The sequence below is a fragment of the Tympanuchus pallidicinctus genome, unplaced genomic scaffold, assembly GCF_026119805.1.
Source record: "Tympanuchus pallidicinctus isolate F22 unplaced genomic scaffold, pur_lepc_1.0 scaffold21, whole genome shotgun sequence".
In the NCBI taxonomy this organism is placed as follows: domain Eukaryota; kingdom Metazoa; phylum Chordata; class Aves; order Galliformes; family Phasianidae; genus Tympanuchus; species Tympanuchus pallidicinctus.
In genome coordinates this window covers 4,211,438-4,229,775 of record NW_026294733.1, presented here as the reverse complement: position 1 = coordinate 4,229,775, position 18,338 = coordinate 4,211,438, and the positions used below count along the sequence as shown (strand labels likewise).

At 47.0% G+C, this 18,338-nt stretch overlaps 1 protein-coding gene and 1 long non-coding RNA gene across 3 annotated transcripts in view; both read left to right on the top strand.

Annotated features, from left to right (window-relative positions):
• SH3PXD2B (SH3 and PX domains 2B) overlaps positions 1–1,082 on the top strand; it is a 516,634-nt gene extending 515,552 nt beyond the window's left edge. The window contains exon 16 of the transcript XR_008207296.1: positions 1,072–1,082. The gene's annotated coding sequence lies outside the window, so the exon portion shown is untranslated. The remainder of the gene's footprint in view (positions 1–1,071) is intronic.
• A 2,362-nt stretch (positions 1,083–3,444) lies between these two features.
• On the top strand, positions 3,445–17,788 carry LOC128081659 (uncharacterized). Of its 2 annotated transcripts, none has more exons than XR_008207311.1 (3): positions 3,445–3,473; positions 4,547–4,681; positions 15,368–17,788. It is a non-coding gene; the product is annotated as an uncharacterized LOC128081659 (long non-coding RNA). The 2 variants fall into 2 exon arrangements; XR_008207310.1 differs by lacking the exon at positions 15,368–17,788 and adding an exon at positions 9,201–9,509.
• The last annotated feature ends 550 nt before the right edge of the window (positions 17,789–18,338 follow it).

The following is an 18,338-nucleotide window of genomic DNA, read 5'->3' as shown; positions in this document are numbered from 1 at the left end:
AAAAGTCCAAAATTTTCTTGTCCCCCAGAGAGCTTTCTAAACCACTACCACTACTACAGATATGTTTCAACCATCTGTGTAATTTTGAATACTCTCTGGATGAGAAAGGAGCATTTGTTTAATAAGCCCTGTGTAAGGTGTGATGTTCTCTTAATATTTTAGGGCTACTTTTGCACTGGTAATGTATCAGTTCAATCTTTTCTTGTGGTGATTTCTGTAGCCTGGGCTGGAGCAGCAGTGCTGCAGTAGATCTGTAGACTTTCTCTCCTGGCAGCTCTGCCCCACAGCCTGCCATTCACCATCCCTGCTATTGCTGCCCTCACAGGATCCTTTCTGAGACAGTTTCTTCATTTTCTTCAAAGCCACTTTATTTAAGTGTCTTCTCAGACAAACACTGCCATGCCTCAGGTTTCTTGCTTGGTTTCTTTGAGCTTGTCCTCTCCTTCCTCTTATCCCCCAGGCCTTTCAATTACTTTTTAATGTTCTTCTGGCCTGTGGCCCCATCCAGGCAGTTTTTGAGCAGGGTACAAAGCAGTCGCTCAGCTGGGATGCCAAGATCAGAGCCTCTAACTGTAAGGCATAGGATAGAGCTGGACCTCCTGTTCTTCCCCACTGGGATTGGAGGTGCCAGGAGATTCAATCAAGCATCTGGTTATGCTGGAGGTGGGGTTGGCTTCTCTGGCTGCTGTAACACCTCACTAGATCCTCGTCCCTCTTTCTCTCTTCCTTCACTAAGTGATTCATAAAGCAGTGCCAAGCCCTGTGACACATTTCTAGGAGGCAGTGGCAGGGCCAGCAGCAAGTTGTGATGGCCAGGAACCATGAAGCAGGCAGCTCTGCTGGTGCCACTTGTTTTCCAGTGCAACTGCCATCATTTACCACCATGACCTTACTTTTCTGCCTCCTGTAGTGTACTGGATGGCTGGGTTTGGAAGCAATCCTGAGCTGAGGAGCAAAGCAGTGTCCACCTCCATTCACAGAACCAAAGAATGGCATAGGTTGGAAGGGACCTTAAAGGTCGTCAGGCTCCAACCCCTGCCGTGGGCTGGTTGCTCCCCACCAGCTCCCCAGGCTGCACGGGGTCCCATTCCACCTGGCCTTGAACACCTCCAGTGATGGGCATCCATTCCCCCGGATGGCTGCATCCCACCCACCTCAGGTCCAGGGTCCCCCAGTCTGTCCCTCGTTGGTGGATGGATGTCATCTCCAAAGGAAGTGAAAATATCACTGCAAAGGGGGAAGTGGCTCCTATGCAATGCTGACCATAGTTGCTGGGGGATTTAATGACAAAAAAAAGGTGTGCAATAAGGTGCACACCTTCAGATCCTTAACTGTGTGTCAACATGGAGATCCAAACCACAACCTTTTTTTCCAAGCTATGTGGTTCCCCTCCTGGGCCAGAGATCTGCATGGCTATTGCTTGGTTGTGTCTACAAAAGCATTGTTTGATGTCTTCGTTGTGCTTCATTTCAGCAAAATGTTTTGCTGTTTCTTTGCCATGAGTATTTAACACCTTATTCGGGGCTTTGTTTTTTCTATTCCGAACCTCAAGCTGAGGGTAGAGGGCAGATTTTGGAGAGAAGTGCGCAGATTTGTACCACGTTTTGATCAAGCTTATCTGTTCTGCACAGATTGCCTGCCCATATGAAGCAATTCCCCCTCTTGCCTGCATTAACATTTCCTGATGAGCCAGTGTGTTAATTTTGTGCTCAGTGGCTCTCTGCTCCCAGGCTGCTGCTGGCAGTGCGGCTGCCTCCCTTCTGCTGAGCAGAGCTGTGCGCTGTGCCCGGCTCTCACCGGGCTGCAGAGTGCGAATCCCTTCCCCAGCCAGGCAGGTGGCACCTCTTCTCCTCCAGATTTTATCCAAGAGGAGCCTTTTGCATTATCATATCTACAAAGAGATAGACTTGCTGACTTGGTCGAGACATAAAAGACATCTTCCGGAGCTCGCTGGCATGGCACCAAGCAGTGTCCCCCATTTGAGCTGATAAATTCAAGGAGAAGCTGGTCTTTCATGCCTCTGGAAGACTAAATAGCAAGCCAAGATGTGATACTGCAAGGCCACGATAAGAAGACACTAAATGACAAATGCTGATTGCATGGGAAGAACAAAGAGAACAAGAGTCCTGTGCTCCAGCGGCAGCAATGCCCAGTGTGCATCCTTTGTAGAGCAATCCTTGCAGCTCAGTGGAAGCAGCAGTTTTTCTCCATCCCAACATTCCTTCCTCTCCACTATTTGCTGTCATCACAAGTATGAGGAGCTAGGAGGGGGAAATGCCAGGGAGAGATTGGCTCAATTAAAAATAGAGAAAGTCCCCAAAGCTCTGACATGGTTTTGTCAGACAGGACTAATGACAGGTGATTCTGGTGAGGATTTCTCACCCTTGGGCAATGCTTCTCAGTTTGTCATCGCTGGGTGCAGGGCAGTGGGAAAGATGCAAAGAACAGAAGAAGCCCAGGAGGAGCATTGAGGGAGCCAACCTTGGGCTGACTGTAGCAGAAAATTGACATGAAAATTGCATTACAAATGTTTTCTCTTGCTGTATGCAGTGCAGACATTGAGACAGTTGGGGCAGGAACTGAAACTGCCTCACTACAGCCTGAGCCAGGACACAAGTCTTGTGACTCAGCCCCTCAACCTCCCCAAATCAGGGGACAAGAGTGAGAACCCCCTCCCCTTTCTCAAACAGAGGCTCTCTGGGCATATGAAGCATCAAGCTGTGCTCAGCACCCAGCAGGGCTGTACACTTGTTATAAGAAAAAGATGAAGTTCTGCATTTTCCTCCCCTTGATGCAGCAGCTGGTGCTCTGAGAAGCATCCCTCCCACCCACCTGCCCCTTCACCACACCTAAAATGTCATAAGCATTTCAGCAAACCCACGAGGACTGGCAGGATTGCTGAACAGAAGTGGCACAGTGATGCCATGGTGATGGTTGCTACTGAAATTCCTTCTCTAGGTGGGAGCTGATGAGGGAGGGAGCCTGCTCCTCGCCAGGCTGGGGTACAGGGCCCAACGAGAACAGCCTCAGTGCTTACTGCTCAATTGAGATTGTCCAGCTCCTCTTCTACCCCTGGCCCTGGTTTAAGAGAGCATGGTGCTATTTGCAAATGTGTAACATGGTTCAGTTTCACTGCTTGCGAGCTGATAGCCAGCCCACACTCCAGCATGGACCTTCTTGTTCATCACACAGTAACACTACAGGGCCATATTTCAGAACCACGGGAGAGCACAGGCTGGCTGATCTCCAGCCTGATTGTAGCGGAAATGCTCAGTCATGGCCTGAAGCAGTGATTGAGCACCTGGTGGGAAGGCAGGATCAATGCTGGGGAGCTCAGGTGCATGCAGTTTACCTGAGTGACCAGAAGGGATGGAGCCAGGATCCACCCCTTCCCAGACCTCATTTAAGTGTTGGCAGGGGGAGTAGTAAGGGTGTTTTGCTGGGGAATCTTGCTTACCTGAGGCCTTCTGAAGGTAAGCAACTTTTTTCTTTTTTTTTTTTTTTTCCTTTTTTTTTTGTGTGTCCCTAGTTTCTGCATTTGGGCTTCTTCTTACTTGCTCTAGCCTAGGAATTTGCTATTCTACTGTCATTGCTGTGCATTATCAATCCCTCCTTCAAAGTGCTGCATTTTTACTTTACCTGTTATGCTGCTAAGAACATGCTGAACTCACCCAAAATATGCTCTTGTGTAAGTTAATACAACTCAGTGATGTAGTGGCACCCTTTTGAATATACTCATTCAAGGTGCTTCTCCTCCTCTATGCAAATACTGGGTAATGGCTTTGAAGGGAGGATGCTGTTTTGCTGCGTGTTCTTTGCAGTGAATCAGGACATCTTGTCATGGTAGTTCTCCTTCTTGTGAGCACTTGACTCAAACCATCCAGACAGGGGAAATGAGGGTGCTGCTATTCATACCAATCTATTTGTCTACTCATTGCAGTGAGTATGTGGGAATGCATGGGAAGAAGAAAGCTTCCTCTCTTTCCCTGTAGACGTGTTGGGGCAATGTGCCGTTATCAGATCAGTGGTATTTAGATGCTCAGACAGAAAGATAGGGTTGCTTTGGTCTCAGCTTCTTGTATATTCTAATGGATCTCATTTTCTTAGCCTTGAAGGCAGGTCACTAGACAGCCTGTCCTGCCACCCATGACCTCAGAAGGAGCTATAGGGCAAGGCCAATAAGTTGGCATGCTGAGGGATGGCTGCACTCCATCCTCAAAACACTGTGGGGTGCATCCCAGTGAAGTGGGAGCTTTGCGTGGCTGGCGTTGCAGGAGCTGTGCCATGTTCAGGGCACAGGCTGTGTGTAACTTGGGATCTATAGTCATCTCTTTTTGAGTCAGGCTAGGCTTGTGTGTGCACACAGCTGTGTACCTGCCCTAGTATAGGGCTGGTGCAAGGAAGCTGTGCATGCTCTCAGGATAGCTGCTTCTTTCTCAGAGAAAGAAGGACCTTTCTCTCAACGTCCTCTTTAATATTTTGGGAACGGAAGGAGGAAAAAAATCCTTCTTCCCTTATGTTTTGTTGTGTTTGCTTATGCGCACAGAGTGTAAAACATGGGAAAGGTGACAGAGCAGAACTTGGAGATGCTTGGTGGAATTTGTCTTCATTTTTTGAACATGTGTGAGTTGTCAGTGTCCCCGCTCCATGTGGCAGAGGTGGAGGAGCCCAAGATTGTCAAGTAAGTGTTTGCCTTGCCCAGAGCTATGGTCAACCTTGGCATTTGCCTCAGCCCTCTTTATGGTGCTCAGCTGAGCATGGTTAACCCTGGGGAATGGCTGTGGGCTTGCAGGTCTCAAAGCGCATTCATTTTCCTGGGCTTCTGTTATGTTTTGGGAGTGCGGAGGTGATGAAAGCCCCCTACTTTATGGCTGTACCTCTGATAGCCCACTCTCTGGGCACATATGGGCCACAGAGAAGCCTGCAGTTTATTTTTGAGGGGTAGCTGCCCATATCACGTAGCTCTCAAGCTTGTTTTCTATTTTTAAGCATACTAAAATTGCACACCCAGTGGTGAGCTTGTTAGGTGCTCAGGCTGCCTGCACAGCAAGCCATGTGCTGTGCTACCTCCAGCTCTGGGCAAACCCAGAGCCCAGCCAGTCAATGCTGTCTCCACAAGGAAGGAAGAGAAGAAAGTCACATCTATGGTGCTGTGTCAGCTTTCATAACCACTTCAAGCTATTAGCTCTGAAGATTTTTCAACTTCATCCATATGAAGTGCATTCTGCCATTCTGTTCCTGGTAATATGCGCTAGACTCATTTATTTATACTGCTTTCAAAGTTCCCAGGCAATATATTGGTACCAGAGATGTGCTGTCCCTTCATTGAGAACTCTGGGAAATGTCTAAGGACAACAAGCACCTGATTTCCCCTGTAATTCTCTAGAGATTTATGTGCTACTGTAATGAGAGTGAACGTGGAGCAGCAAGCAGATGTCAGAGATGTATAGCTCTGCCTATGGTTTTGGAAGAGGACGACCTTTGTATTCTTAGTTTGTGCTTTGAGTAGGAGGATGGGGAGAAAATAACCGTGTGGAGCTGGGAAAGCCAAGCTGTGCCACATAAAAGGGATTGTCAGAGCTCTGTGTTTGAGTTTGAATCATTCCTTAGGTCTGAGGGGGGGTAGCTGATGGTCAAGATGTTTGTATCTATCAGTGCAGCTCCTTGGATTGGCTTCCATTTGAACAGGGATCGACTGGGAGACCTTTCTGCCTGTCACCTCAGTCCTGGCCACCTCTTGTTTACATGAACTTAATTTTCTTTCCCCATCATTTTGAGCTTTTTGGTGTTGAATCTGGGAGCAGTCTCTTCTTTGTATTGTTTGCCTTTGCAATGAACTTTCCAGGTGAATGCAAGTTCAGGAGAGAGCAGAGGACTCCAGTGCATTATGCTCATTTTGCTATAGTGCAGCACAAGCATTACCTACAGCCTAAAAACTGGTGTCAGCAGAGTGTGAATGATGCCAAGGACAGACCCTAAAGCAAGTAATGCTGTGAGGGGAAGCAGCACAACTGGAGATGTGTTCTTTCCATGCTGTTTAAAGATGGAGCCAGTAGATGTGGGAGAACGGAAGTCTACACAGAGCCTTGCTACCATAAATAAATGTATAGGTTTCAAACTGGACCTTGGCTTTTGCTAGATACATTGCTAGTATTGTTTGCATGCTCATCACGTGGTTCCTGTGCAGCAGCACAGGAGGGGCACATACAGATACATCCTGTATGCTTACATGGGCTTCTGTGTGAACTTTGTTTCAAAATACCTTTGGAGTGCCCTAACTGTAAGCTCTGGTTTTGTCCCAGCAATCCTGTGCCTGGCTAGTGGATGTTGTGTAGTATCAGTAGATAAGGGGTAATTTTAGTTTTGTAAGTCACTTTCCAAGTTGGAAATAGGCTATGAAAAGCCTGTGTGTAATAAGACATCTGGGGCTTACTCATCTGGGCTCTCACATGGGCTCATTCGGTGCTGTGGTTTCTTTCCAGAGTGATAAAGCAGAAGTTGTCACTGTTAATTGAATGCGAGTCCCAGCACCCTCTTCTAGATGTATAAGCTGCCATGTACTGAAGGAGGCAAGAATCAGAGCTGTAACATTCAAATCTAGAGCCATATGCCATACTACATGTACGCTGCTAACTGCAGCTGCATCCCGCAGGTAATGCTGTGCTCCTCAGCACGATTAGTGATTGTGGCTTTGTGCATCTCCAACAGATGATGTGGCTATGCATGATTTATGTAGCATGGAGACAGCTTTGTACGTGGCTGAGATGTGACGTTGGAGGCTCTTTATGTGCCTCAGTAGCACAAGGCTGGAGCTTAATGAGGAGGTAATTCATGTTCTGTCTGCTTTGTGAGTTTGCTGCTGCAAATACCGGTGGGCCCATAGAAATGTACCCATGTTGCCCAGTGCTCCTCTACCCATGGGGTGACCCAAGGGGAAGGGTTGTGGGGATGCCAGTATGACATGAGGGCTGTGTGGTGGGTATGCAGCTGAGCTAGGGCAGGGACCTGGGCTGAAACCTGCCAGCTGTAAGCACTCCCATGGACTGGAGGAGGAGGAGGCGGCAGCTGGGTGTGGGACAGCTTGCACCCTCTGCCCTGCTGTGTCCAGGCATATGTATTTCTCTTTACATACTGCAGATGTTCGCTGCTAAGCTGGTTTTGGCTGGGTTGCCCAGCTGCTCCTTCCTGTCCCCAGCACAGTGAGGGCAGCTCTGGCTGTGTGAAGGGGCATTCTGCCCCATCCTCACCTGCCATCCCTCTGGGTGTTCAGCACATCTGACTTTGTGCCATTGCAGTCACCACTGACTGTAGCAGATTCACACAGATGAAGTTCATCTTGGCAAATATCTGAGTTGTTTGTTTGAGGGGAAAAATCTTCCTCGTTTGGATGAGCACCCCAGAATTTAGGGACAGCTTTGTCCTCTTTAGCAGTACCGCCTAGGACTGCTTCCTCATCTTGGGTTTCCCAAGGAAAATAGGTGACCCAGGAAGAGAAAACATAAAGGAGTGGGCCAGATAATTTATTAAGGGCTTTGCAATGGCTTAGACTCATAATAAGGGAGTGTGTTGTGTTTTTTTTTTTTTTTTTTTTTTTTTTTTTACATCACATCCTCAGTGAGGGCAGAGCATGGTCTCATACAAGCTGTAATCCCATTTTAAAACAGTGAGTAAATGGGGTGCTTGCAGAACAGAGAAGAAATGGAGCCTGGTGTGCACCAGATGCTGCATGGCAGCCTGCGGGGCTGTGTCCTGGTGCTGAGGGCCCCAACAGCCCCTGTGCCAACTGATAAGCAGGGAAGGCAGCACGTGGGGGTTGCGACCAGCACTGGGAGCCCTCAGGTCTTGGTGTTGTGCTGGGCTTATTGTTTCTATGAGCTGATTTCATTCCTCTGTGTGTGTGTGTGTTGGGAAGGTTGCTTTGTTTGTTTTTATTTTGACACTGCTTAAAAATAAACTCCAATCTGCTACAAATTTGGCATTTCCCTCCTGCTGGCTGGGTGCTGACGTGTTCCAGGATAAGGAGTTGAAGCTGGGAGTTGTGCAGGAAAAAAACATTTGAGCAGGTTGGAGTATGGCTTTATGCTGGAGTGCCCTTAGGAGCTATCCTGCCCAGCATCATGGGTGCACCCTTGTCATTCAGGTGGCTGGGGATCTGTGGGAGCTGAAGCCACTGCCTTCATGGAGAGGTACGTGGCACTCAAGGTTATAGGCAGGAGATGCTCTTCAGTGAAACTGCACAGACATCTTACAGCAAACCCTGTGTTTGCAGCCAGCCAGACTCCCTCCCTACCTCTACGTTTTGCAGTCAGAACAGGCATAGTGCCAGGACCCCCACATCTGATTCTCTGAAGAGATGAGTTTCCCCTATTTCTGCTCCCAAACCGTGCTACCTATGTATGTGTGCACACTCACATTTGCTTTTTCCTTCTCCCTGCTGCTGGTGCACACAGCATGAAGTACCCTGCGTGCACTCACAGCCCCATGCCCTCATCCAAATCTCCTAGGGCACAGGGGCATCACTGCCCCCTGTTTGGTCCAAGAGCAGCAATGGGATGGGTGGGAGGGAGGCAGTCCTTTGAAAGCTGTGTTGCCATGGCTCTTAGAAGCACACTGGGAACACAGGGCTGCCTATGCATTGCTATCAGATTTGTTTTGTTCGGCTTGGTCCTCATGCAAGGATGAAGCTTAAAACAATATCAAGTGAATGTGCTGACGGGGGCAGAGGGCTGGTAACAAAGGAAGTTCCTGAATCACATTGTGCTAATCTAAGCATTTTGGGAGAGCTTGTAGTGTAGTCTTTGTGAGCAAACTTCTCATGTTAGGATGAGGTCGGTTTCGGAATTGTCAAATAGAACATGAGGAGTTTGGCAGTGGTGAGAGATGCTGTCACACAAACCCTTCCATCTGTCTCCAAGAGGGAAGTTAAATGCAATTAACAACAAAAGGCTCCTCTATGCTGCCCTGCTTAAATGCATAATTCGGGTTGTAGGAGCGAGCCTGTTCTCCTGACACGTCCTATAAGCAGCCTTGGGTAGCAGTGCCAGCCAAGATGACGATATGGACAAACACCAAATGTTGCTGTGTTCTGAGATGGAGATGCCTGCCCAATGGAAACTGGGTGGGAGCCAAACTCATTTAGCATCAGCCATCAAACAGTCATGATTTGTATCAATTACAATCATAATTGTAATCTTTGACAGGTGCATCAGGGATACTTCTGGTGAGACTGCTGCTTGCCCTAAGCACATCCAGAGCTGTGTGACAGCAGGGTGATCTTGTCACAGCCTGCGTAGCGCCCCACCAGCAAAAGCTTCTGGGAGGTAACTTGAATATCTGAGCAGATCTGTTCTAGCCAACCCTTTGTGCTGTACCTGAACACGTATATAGACACGCAGAGATGCAAGGTCACTTCTACTGGTCTTTTGATGACCACGGGGTGACTCTGAACATGCTGTCCTGGCAGCTTTGTGGCTGAGGTGATCTCACTGAGGTGACGCAGCAGGGCTGCAGTCCAGCCAAGAACAACCCAACCTCCACCTGTGCCCAGGCAGCAGCTTTAACCACCAGGCTGCTTCCTGCTAAATGTGTCAGCTGGCACTGTCAGCAAATGCAGAGCTGTAAGTCTTTGCCCTTTGTGTATGAACAGTACTTATCAATGGTACATGCATGGATACTAAAACCTGACAGTAGCAATACACAAAGGATTTAAATTAATATTATTATTGCACATGTTTGAGTGTCAACATGTTGTTTTTGCTCTTCTCATCATTTCTAACATTCTTTCACACTCGGCTTCTTCCAGGGAAGCATTCAATGGTGTATTTGGAAAACTCTCACCTGTTGATCAGCTTTCACAGGCAGAACTGAATGGTGTTGTCTTATGGCTTGGTGGGAAACCGCTGAGGATCAGTGGTCAGAGGATCAAGGGCAGAGGATATTCCTCTGAAATGAGTAGTGTTTGCATACCACACTGGAAAATATTGACGTTAACTGATTGAAAAATATGTGTAAATCTTTGGTGACAGTGGCTGAGGTGCAACTCCCTGTGTTTGCACTGTGCAGATTACTAATATACCATTAGTGCAGCGGGGCTGCATGTGCACTAGGTGCTGTATTTACATAGAACATGAGGATGCCATGCACAGCTAATCCAAGAAACACCAGTTGTGGGCTGAGCAAGGAGATGCTGGCATTGTGGGAGCTGCAGGGGGAGGCTTTGGGGATGCCATTTATGTCTGTTCAGCTGTAATCCTTAAACCCACTTCTGAGTTGCTTCCATGCCTGTGGAGTTGGGCAGCAGGAGCACAGGGAAGTGGGCTTGCTATTGGGCCTCCCATGGTGCAGGCATCTGCTGCTGGGCTGCAGGCAGGGCAGCTGGGAGGCACGATGAGAGGGAAACAGCAGCAATGCATGCTGGCATGCTGGGCTGAGCTGCATCCAGCAACTGCAGGAGAGAAAATGGGGGCATGTCAGCAGCAGTGCCACCAGATCCTCGGTGTTAGTAGGAGGAAACTGAAGCTCTATTTCCACTGGACGCAGGCAGATGACTGGAAAAATGTTTCTCTGTTTACAGGAATCTGAAACCGTGTAATTCTCCTCTGCTTTCCCTCCCCTGTGCCTTCACTCTCCCCTCTGCTGCCAGCCAATTGCTAGCAAATGCACTTGCAAAGGAAAGTTTATTTTGACTCAAAACCTCTGCAATTTAATAAGAAAAACAATTTAGGAACAATAGTAACTGCAGCAGCATGATAAACAAAACGTTTGGGCAAAGTGCCCTGAAATCAGAGGTGCTGCTCTCCGTGGTACAGAAGGAGAGGAGCAGCACCAGTGCCTGCAATGCATCATCAGGAGACTGAGCTCAGCTCCACCTGTCCCCAGTGGCACAGGAAAGCTCAGGTGGCTGAAGGGTGTCCTGTACCCTGTGAAGGTCTCAGCCTGGTCCTGAAATACAGCTGGTTTATAGACAGGATCATGAGTGCTGTGTCCCTGCTCCTGCTGCGTGGGTTGCCATGCAGTGTTACTGCTGGTGTTTGCAGTGCTCTGTGCCCTTCCTGCGGTGAACAGATGTTATCAGATGAAAATTCACAGGGAATAAAGCCTGATTCAAGAAAAATTCAGATAGTGCAGAAGAAAAAAAAAAATAGGCCTCTCTTTGTCTTTACAGATTAATTTCCAGGGCACTGTGCACTCTTGCTTTCTTGGGCTGGGCTCTTGCTTCCTTTCTCCATTTCTTGGCTTCTTTTCTGGAGACATAGCTGCATCTCCACTCCGATAAAGGAGATCTCCTAAAACCACCATATAAACCAGAAGCGCTTATCCTCTTTCTGCAGCTGTAAATCTCTCAACGTTCAGAGATGGGGATAGAAATGGTCAGGGAAACAGGAGGGGACATTTGGAGAGATCTCTTGTGAACCTGCAGTGCTGCCCGTTGGCTCACCCTGCTTTGGGCAGGAGCTGCATGCACAGCCTTCAGAGATTCAGCAGGCATTTTCTCCAAATCACCAATGCTCAGTAATTGAAATGAAAGCCTTCAGCTTGCTCCCCCTCTGCAACGTGGATTATCTACGTGATTACTTTCCAGTCTTGCAACATGCAGGTCATCATTGTTTAACAGATCAATGCAAACATGGGGCTATCTGCACTGTTAGATGATTTGTTTCCTGTTTTGCCTCATGCACTGCTTGTTTGCTTTTCTGGAACCCATTGTGACTTATTTTGTAGGCCAGCACTGAGCTAAGGGGCTGTGCTAGCTGCTCATTGCCAGAGAGGCTCTAGCACCCAGCTGCAAGGGAACACAGGAAGGACAAAAAGCCCCAAACAGCTTAATAGGAATTTTCCTTCCTCAGACTTCCCTTATTTCAAATTCATCCCTGTTTAATCTTTACTGTTAATTGGGGATCATGTGTGTTTGAATACCACAGATGCATTATTTAGCAGCAGAAAATTCTGGCAGGTCTGAGAATACCCTGAAATCCTGAGTGAAGCAGGTACCTTCTGAATTATTCACCACTTGGATAGACAGCAATCACTGCTGCCACTGCAGCAAGTTTATTATTTTTAAACATTTCCTGATATGTGTACATGTGTGACTTTTTAATGTTTTTTTTCCCCTGTGCTCAGCAATGACTCAAACTTTTCCAGGTGTGAATATTGCCTGAGCCCCCTCCTCCCTTTACTTGATCACTTGCTCAGGAAGAACAGTTGATTTTCACGTAATAGTTTGTTGCCATTCAACGTCAGCAGTTCTTTTTGTTGGGTCACACAAGGCACGAACACAGAGGTGCTTCTTCCAACAGACAAGCAAGATGGAGTTGCCCTTTTTCTCACCAATTTTGTATTTAGAGGCCCAGGTGTTGCAAGATTTCTTCTACAATGTTTTCTTTCCTCTTTCCCTTTAAATCTTGTAAATAGGCTCCTCTGCTCCTTGGGTAATTGCAGTTATTTTTGGAGTACTGAATTCGCGTTGAAGCAGAAAGTATTTATTGCAAAAGGCAATGTAAAGATGTACCTGCATTAATGTGAACACCACTGGGCTGCATCCCATGGATGTCTTCTGTTCTTGTGGCCAAAATCCACTTCATACGGCCCTTCCTGGAGCATAGCTCCTGGGGAAGTAAGTGCCATTTGAGCAGTGTATCACAGAGCCTGGGGGGTGACGGGAGATGCTCCTGCCAGGGAGAACATGGCTCTTCCTAAAGGATCGGGGTCTCTTTAATCCCCACAACAGCCTGATCTCCCCTCCAAGCCCTGCAATGGAAACTATACTTTTGTGTAGACACATTCCTCCATAATCTCTCCTCTTCATTTTTCGTGGCTTTCAAAAAGTGAATCTGACAGTGGGAAGAGCTGCTGTTGTGATAGCTCTGTTGACTGAACTCTTTGGGGAAAAGAAACACCCTATTGTTACTAGAGAAGAGCTGAGGGAGCACTGTCTGCGTTGAGTTGGATCAGTCTGGGTGCAGGCATGCTGAACCAGGGCTGGGCCTCTTGTCCTGCAGCATGTGGTCCCACGAGCTGTTCTCCTGGGAAGTCAGCTGTGGATAACAGACGCCTTATCAGAATTGCTACAGCCTCTGGAGTGCTTCTACAGTTTTAGCTGAAGTTTTGAGAGAAGTGCTTTTAAGATAACTTCCTCATCTGAACTTTTTCCAGGAAATCATAGAATAACTTAGATTGGAAGGGACCTCTGGAGGTCACCTCATCCAATGTGCTGTTCAAAGCAAGGTCAGCTTCTAAGTTGGATCAGTTTACTCAGGACCTTGCCTGGTTGAGCTTTGAATACCTCCAAGCATATAGGTGGAATGGGTGCTCCAGGCAGTGCAGACACTCACAATTTATTTTCTGATATCCAGTCAGAATTGTCCTTATGTCACTTATGGCTGTTTCCTCTTATCTACTGCCTGTCCAACTCTGAGAGCAGCCAGACTCCGTATTCTTATTCTCTTTGGTTTGTGGAAGACTGCAATCAGCCCTCCCCAGACATTTCTCTTGAATGCTAAAAATTCTCTTGGTTCTCACATCCTGGGCTTGCATGTTGCATGTACTGCCCCAGTGCCTCTGTACCAATCTCGTCCCCTCTGTACTCAGAACTCCCTCTCAGCACTTGGCCAAGACCCATAGGAGCTATGAGAGGGGCATGGCTCCTTACATTGTCCATCTGGCTTTGCTCTTGCCAACAAAACCCAGTAAATGGTTAATCTTCATTGCTGTGAGGGCGCATGGCTAATTTGTGTCTTACTTGATATCCATCAGCATGTAGCATAGCCAAGCAGACCCCAGCCTACCCAAAATAACTCCTTGCTGGTGCCAGGCTGGTCACGGGAACAGTGTGATGTGATACTGGATTTGAGGTTGTATGGCCAATGTGTCCTGGAAGTTTGTATTTAAGGGTTCAGCTACAAAGGTTCATGTGACAGCTGCATCATGTGGTAAGACCAAGAGGTTTTCTCCACTGCCTGTGAAGATTGTAGGTAGGTGAAGTTATTGGAAGAGGAATGGGAATAAAAACTTGGCAGAAATGCTGTTGTGGTTGCTGCTGTGTCAGGCTGAGAGGTTGCCGTCCCCTTTGATTTGCCAGTGTAACTGCACGTGTAATTGCTTCCTATCCTGGTTCTGTCAAAATATTTGGGGTTAGTTTAAATACAGGGAGGGAGATGATGTTTGTGGAAAGGATAGGGAGACAACAAACAGACTGAAGGCAGCCTGAGGATGATAACCTCTCTGCTGCTGTAGGCATGAAAAATGACAATATTTTGGCAGTGACATTTCTGATGTGTTTTCACTGCTGCAGTGGGATAGACGTGGGGCTCCACAAAGTCCAAGCGATGGGTGAGCAGCACCCAGAGCCTCCAAGGCAGCACCTGGGGGGGCTCTGTGAAAGAGAGACTGAAGTCCTGGAGAGCACCGACCCACAGATCTACTGGACCCCTATGAAATAGGGCAGCACTGAGAAGCAGAGTACAGGGCACCAGTGATGTAACGAGAGGGCTCTTATGCATCCCAGGTATTCACAGGGTCCACTCCTTTCCACGTGGAGGGTTTGAAGAGGCTATTCAAAAGCACAGATGGTGGGGGAAGCCAAGTCCCAGTGTTTTTTTTGAAGGGCACACAGTTCCCTTGGGCGTCTTTGAAAAATCCGGTTAATTAAATTAGGCTTGCAAGTGAGAGTTGAGTGGAATGAAAGACTGTTGTGGCTGGACGGGTATACTGTTCAATTGCACAGAAAATGGGCATTTGTTTTGATTTTTGCATGCACACTTGGTGTGGAAGGTTTGTGTGTGTGTGTCTGAAATGTCAGCATCCGATCTCTATTGGTCTGCAGCTTGTACTGGGATTGCAGTGTATTTTGGGATGTGATGCTGCGAATAGAACGTGGCTCAGGGCAGTGTTTTATGTAAGGTAGCACTCTGCACTATTTTTAAATTTTTATGATATGGCAGGCTTGCTCTTGTATTCTAATAAAATGAGACATGTTCTTCCTTTTCCACAACAGCAGCAAAATCTAGTCTAGGGCTGCCCTGCTCAACAGCTTGCAGCAGGATTATAAAAAAGGGTTTATTCTGGGGCTAGATATAAATGTTATACGTGGGTGACTGCTGGACAGGATTGTTGTAAGGGTCACATCCAGTATGCAGAGCACCCTTTGCACAAACTGCTTCTAGAGATGTTGGCTGTGAAGTACATAGGGCTCTTATTTTTACCTTTAAAAAAAAAAAATATTAAATTTCACAAAGTTGTACATGTGGCTTTACCTGCCTCTTGGGAGAAAGGTTGGAATGGCCTGGAGCCTGGCACTGTGGCGAAAATGCACTGTGTATGGCAGGTTGTGTGTCTGTAGCTCAGTATGCTCTTTCCTTTCACCTTGCAGCACCCACTGGGTATTTCCTGAAGAAAAGCCTGGATTTATCTGCCTGACAGCAATGAATGCACAGAGAGATGCATGGTGACAGCTCTCTGCCTTCATGTCCCCACTGCTGGTGTCCTCCTTGTCCCACATGGGCCACAGAGCAGGTTTCCTGCTCTCCCAGTGTGAAGCACTTTGGCGCTGGAGGACGAGTTTGCATTTCAGATGTGCTATGGACATCAGCATCATCTTACCATTTCTGTCCTCAAAATTCCTTTCCAAAGGAAGTAGCCCTCCTCATCGGAGCCTATGATCTCAATGCAGCATGTTTTTTTTCTCTGCCGTTTCCCCAGAAGCATGATGCTTTCTGTGACATTTTTTCCCCCCCAGATTCTGCCCTCATCGTGTCTCCACTCATTAATGTGGGGTATGTTTATGGATCTAATTCTCCACAGGTTCTAAGGCCGGAGCAACTCTGTTGGAGTTAAAACAAACACTCGCTTGCTTCAGTCATGTGAGCTCTGGTCAAACTTGGGTAAACTTAAAAGTTAACCAAGACTTGTTCAGGCTTTGATAGTTGAACTGTATTTGAATGGATTTTATCAGATTTTCCCAAATGATTCACCTCCAGGCTAAAAAGTGAACAGAAGGCAAATCTGTGATTCACAAAGAGAGGCAGCAGCACCACAGGGGCTGCAGGGCAGGCTCCATCCATCCATGGCTGGCACCATTTGCATGGCACCAAGGGCGGGTGGTTTGGGGACACATGGCAGCCATGGCTCACATGTCCCTAGCCCTGCCACGTGCCAGATTTCCACTATTTTTTTTTTTTCTAGGAGGGGGAAGATTACACAGCCTCGTGTATCTTCTGGCTCTGTTCATTTTTTTTTTTGCTTGGACAAAGGCAAAGTTAGTCAAGTGGGTCTCATATTTATTAAAGGAATTTTACTTGTTCACTAGATTGGCAGCAGTGTGAAGCATAGAGGATGCAAGCCCAGTGGACGTTTTTATTTTAACAATGGAAATATGCAATCTGTCTCAGGAAAATACAGCTGCTGAACAAATTAACTTGTGTTGAATGCTTATTGGGGGTCTACAACTCATTCTTTTGTTCTTCCTGTTCAGCAACTGTGTTTTTCTGACCAAGACATAATAGATCGTGGCTCTGAAGAGCCTTTCAATGGACGATCTCCAAGTACTCGACAAACATTAGTGATTTGCTTGGAAAAGACTAAACCTTACCATAAATCCAGAGGATATTACCTAGAGTGCAGGGTGAAAAGTACATTGCAGCTACCAGAGCGTTGCAGAATGGTGTGTTTAATAGGACTGACACATACCAGGGGATGTGCTCTGATGGGGCGTCTGCTGTCAAGCTGTGACATTGATTCTTTCATTTACTAAGGCATTAAGAGGATATAATAACAAGGTCTTAATTCTTTTTCCAAATTAAGGTGCTTGCGTGCAAGCAAGCATCCAGATCACTTCATGGCATTGTACCCAAGCCCTGGCTCCCACCCAGGTCTCTGCTGGCATGTCCCTCTTCTGCTCCTATAGGAAGCAGCCCACCCCACTGACCAGCTGGGAATGTCCCTGACACATGGCTGTTTGCTGGGTAACCTGAGATTGCTAAATGCTGTTGTGTTGCAAAGCTTTCCCCTGGCCAAGCAATGAAGCATGTCAAAAGTGCCTGCATATTCACTATTAAGAGAGTTTGAGCTGTAGCCTCTCCATGCTGTGTCTCATCTGGATTGCAGTCTGCAGGCAATGTGTGAAGCTAATTAGGAAAGCCTTGGTGCTGCGGTGATTTAAGTAGGAGCTGGAGACTTCTCTGCCTGAATTAGGGACTTGCCTGGAGATTACTTGCTCCTTGTCTTTTTTGTCTTTACTCAAAAGCCACAGAATGCACAGCTGACACTGCCCTGTATCTGCCTTTGGCCTGCAGTTTTTAGACCCCATTGCTGTTATGCTATTCCTTTCAACCACCGTTCCAAACCAAAGTTACAGAATTTCAGTATGAAATCAAGTATTTGCTCAAATGTAGGTGCTTTCACATAAGAGTTCTGTGTTTGGAGTTAGACTGGAGCTAGAGCTGCAGAACTAATACTCCACATTCATTTCTCTCAAATTCTCAGAGGGGGAAAAAATGTAACCTTCTGTATTTAGAACTATCCATACAACTTCCTTACTGGTGAAAGCAGCAACCTTCCTTTCTGCTGTCCAAGGCAACAGGATCCTTAAATATACAGTCCTGAAAATACCACAGAAGAATCACTTTGGGAATGCTCCCTTGTAAAAACATTTCTGAATTATGAGAGTGTTGGATCAAAGCGCGTGCTCTTTTAGACCCAGCTATGAATTAATTGGTAATGTGATTTTGTTATGCAGATATGGGAAGTCTGCATGCATCACCTATGTTGTCCCAGGTCCAAACCAAGCCCGTAACAGCTGTTTCATATGGTGCTGGCATAACCCAGCGGAGCAGTGGGAGGAGAGTGGGGCAGCATTGGGAGCAAAGCACTGGGTGCAGCCCCTGAAAGAAACAGAAAACTTCAGCTCTATGAGGGATTTACATAATGCCAGGAAAAGCGATTTAAATGCAAATAGCCTGGTAGGATTGTTAGAAATTTTGCAGTAGCTCTGGCAGCCAGGTGTAGCATACAGAGAAAGGGAGCTAAACAAATGTTTCCTTCCTTCTGCGAGTTCATTTATTCACAGCCCAGGTTCACTTCTTTGGCAGGTGTATTTTCCCCTTCATCTTCAAACAGAAAAAAACCAAAACAAAACCAAACAAAAGGAGGCTGCCTGCCTCCTCCTTCCCAAATGCACTCTTTACATTATAGCAAAGCACTCACCCACCTGCAGGCAGATTTCCATGCAAAATATATTATTGAATTTGCCATCAGGTTCTATGAGGTGATGCAGACACCAGCATTTTAAGATCATTTCTTTTCCAGCTCTCTCCTCAGATCATTTGAGACACACAGATACTGGG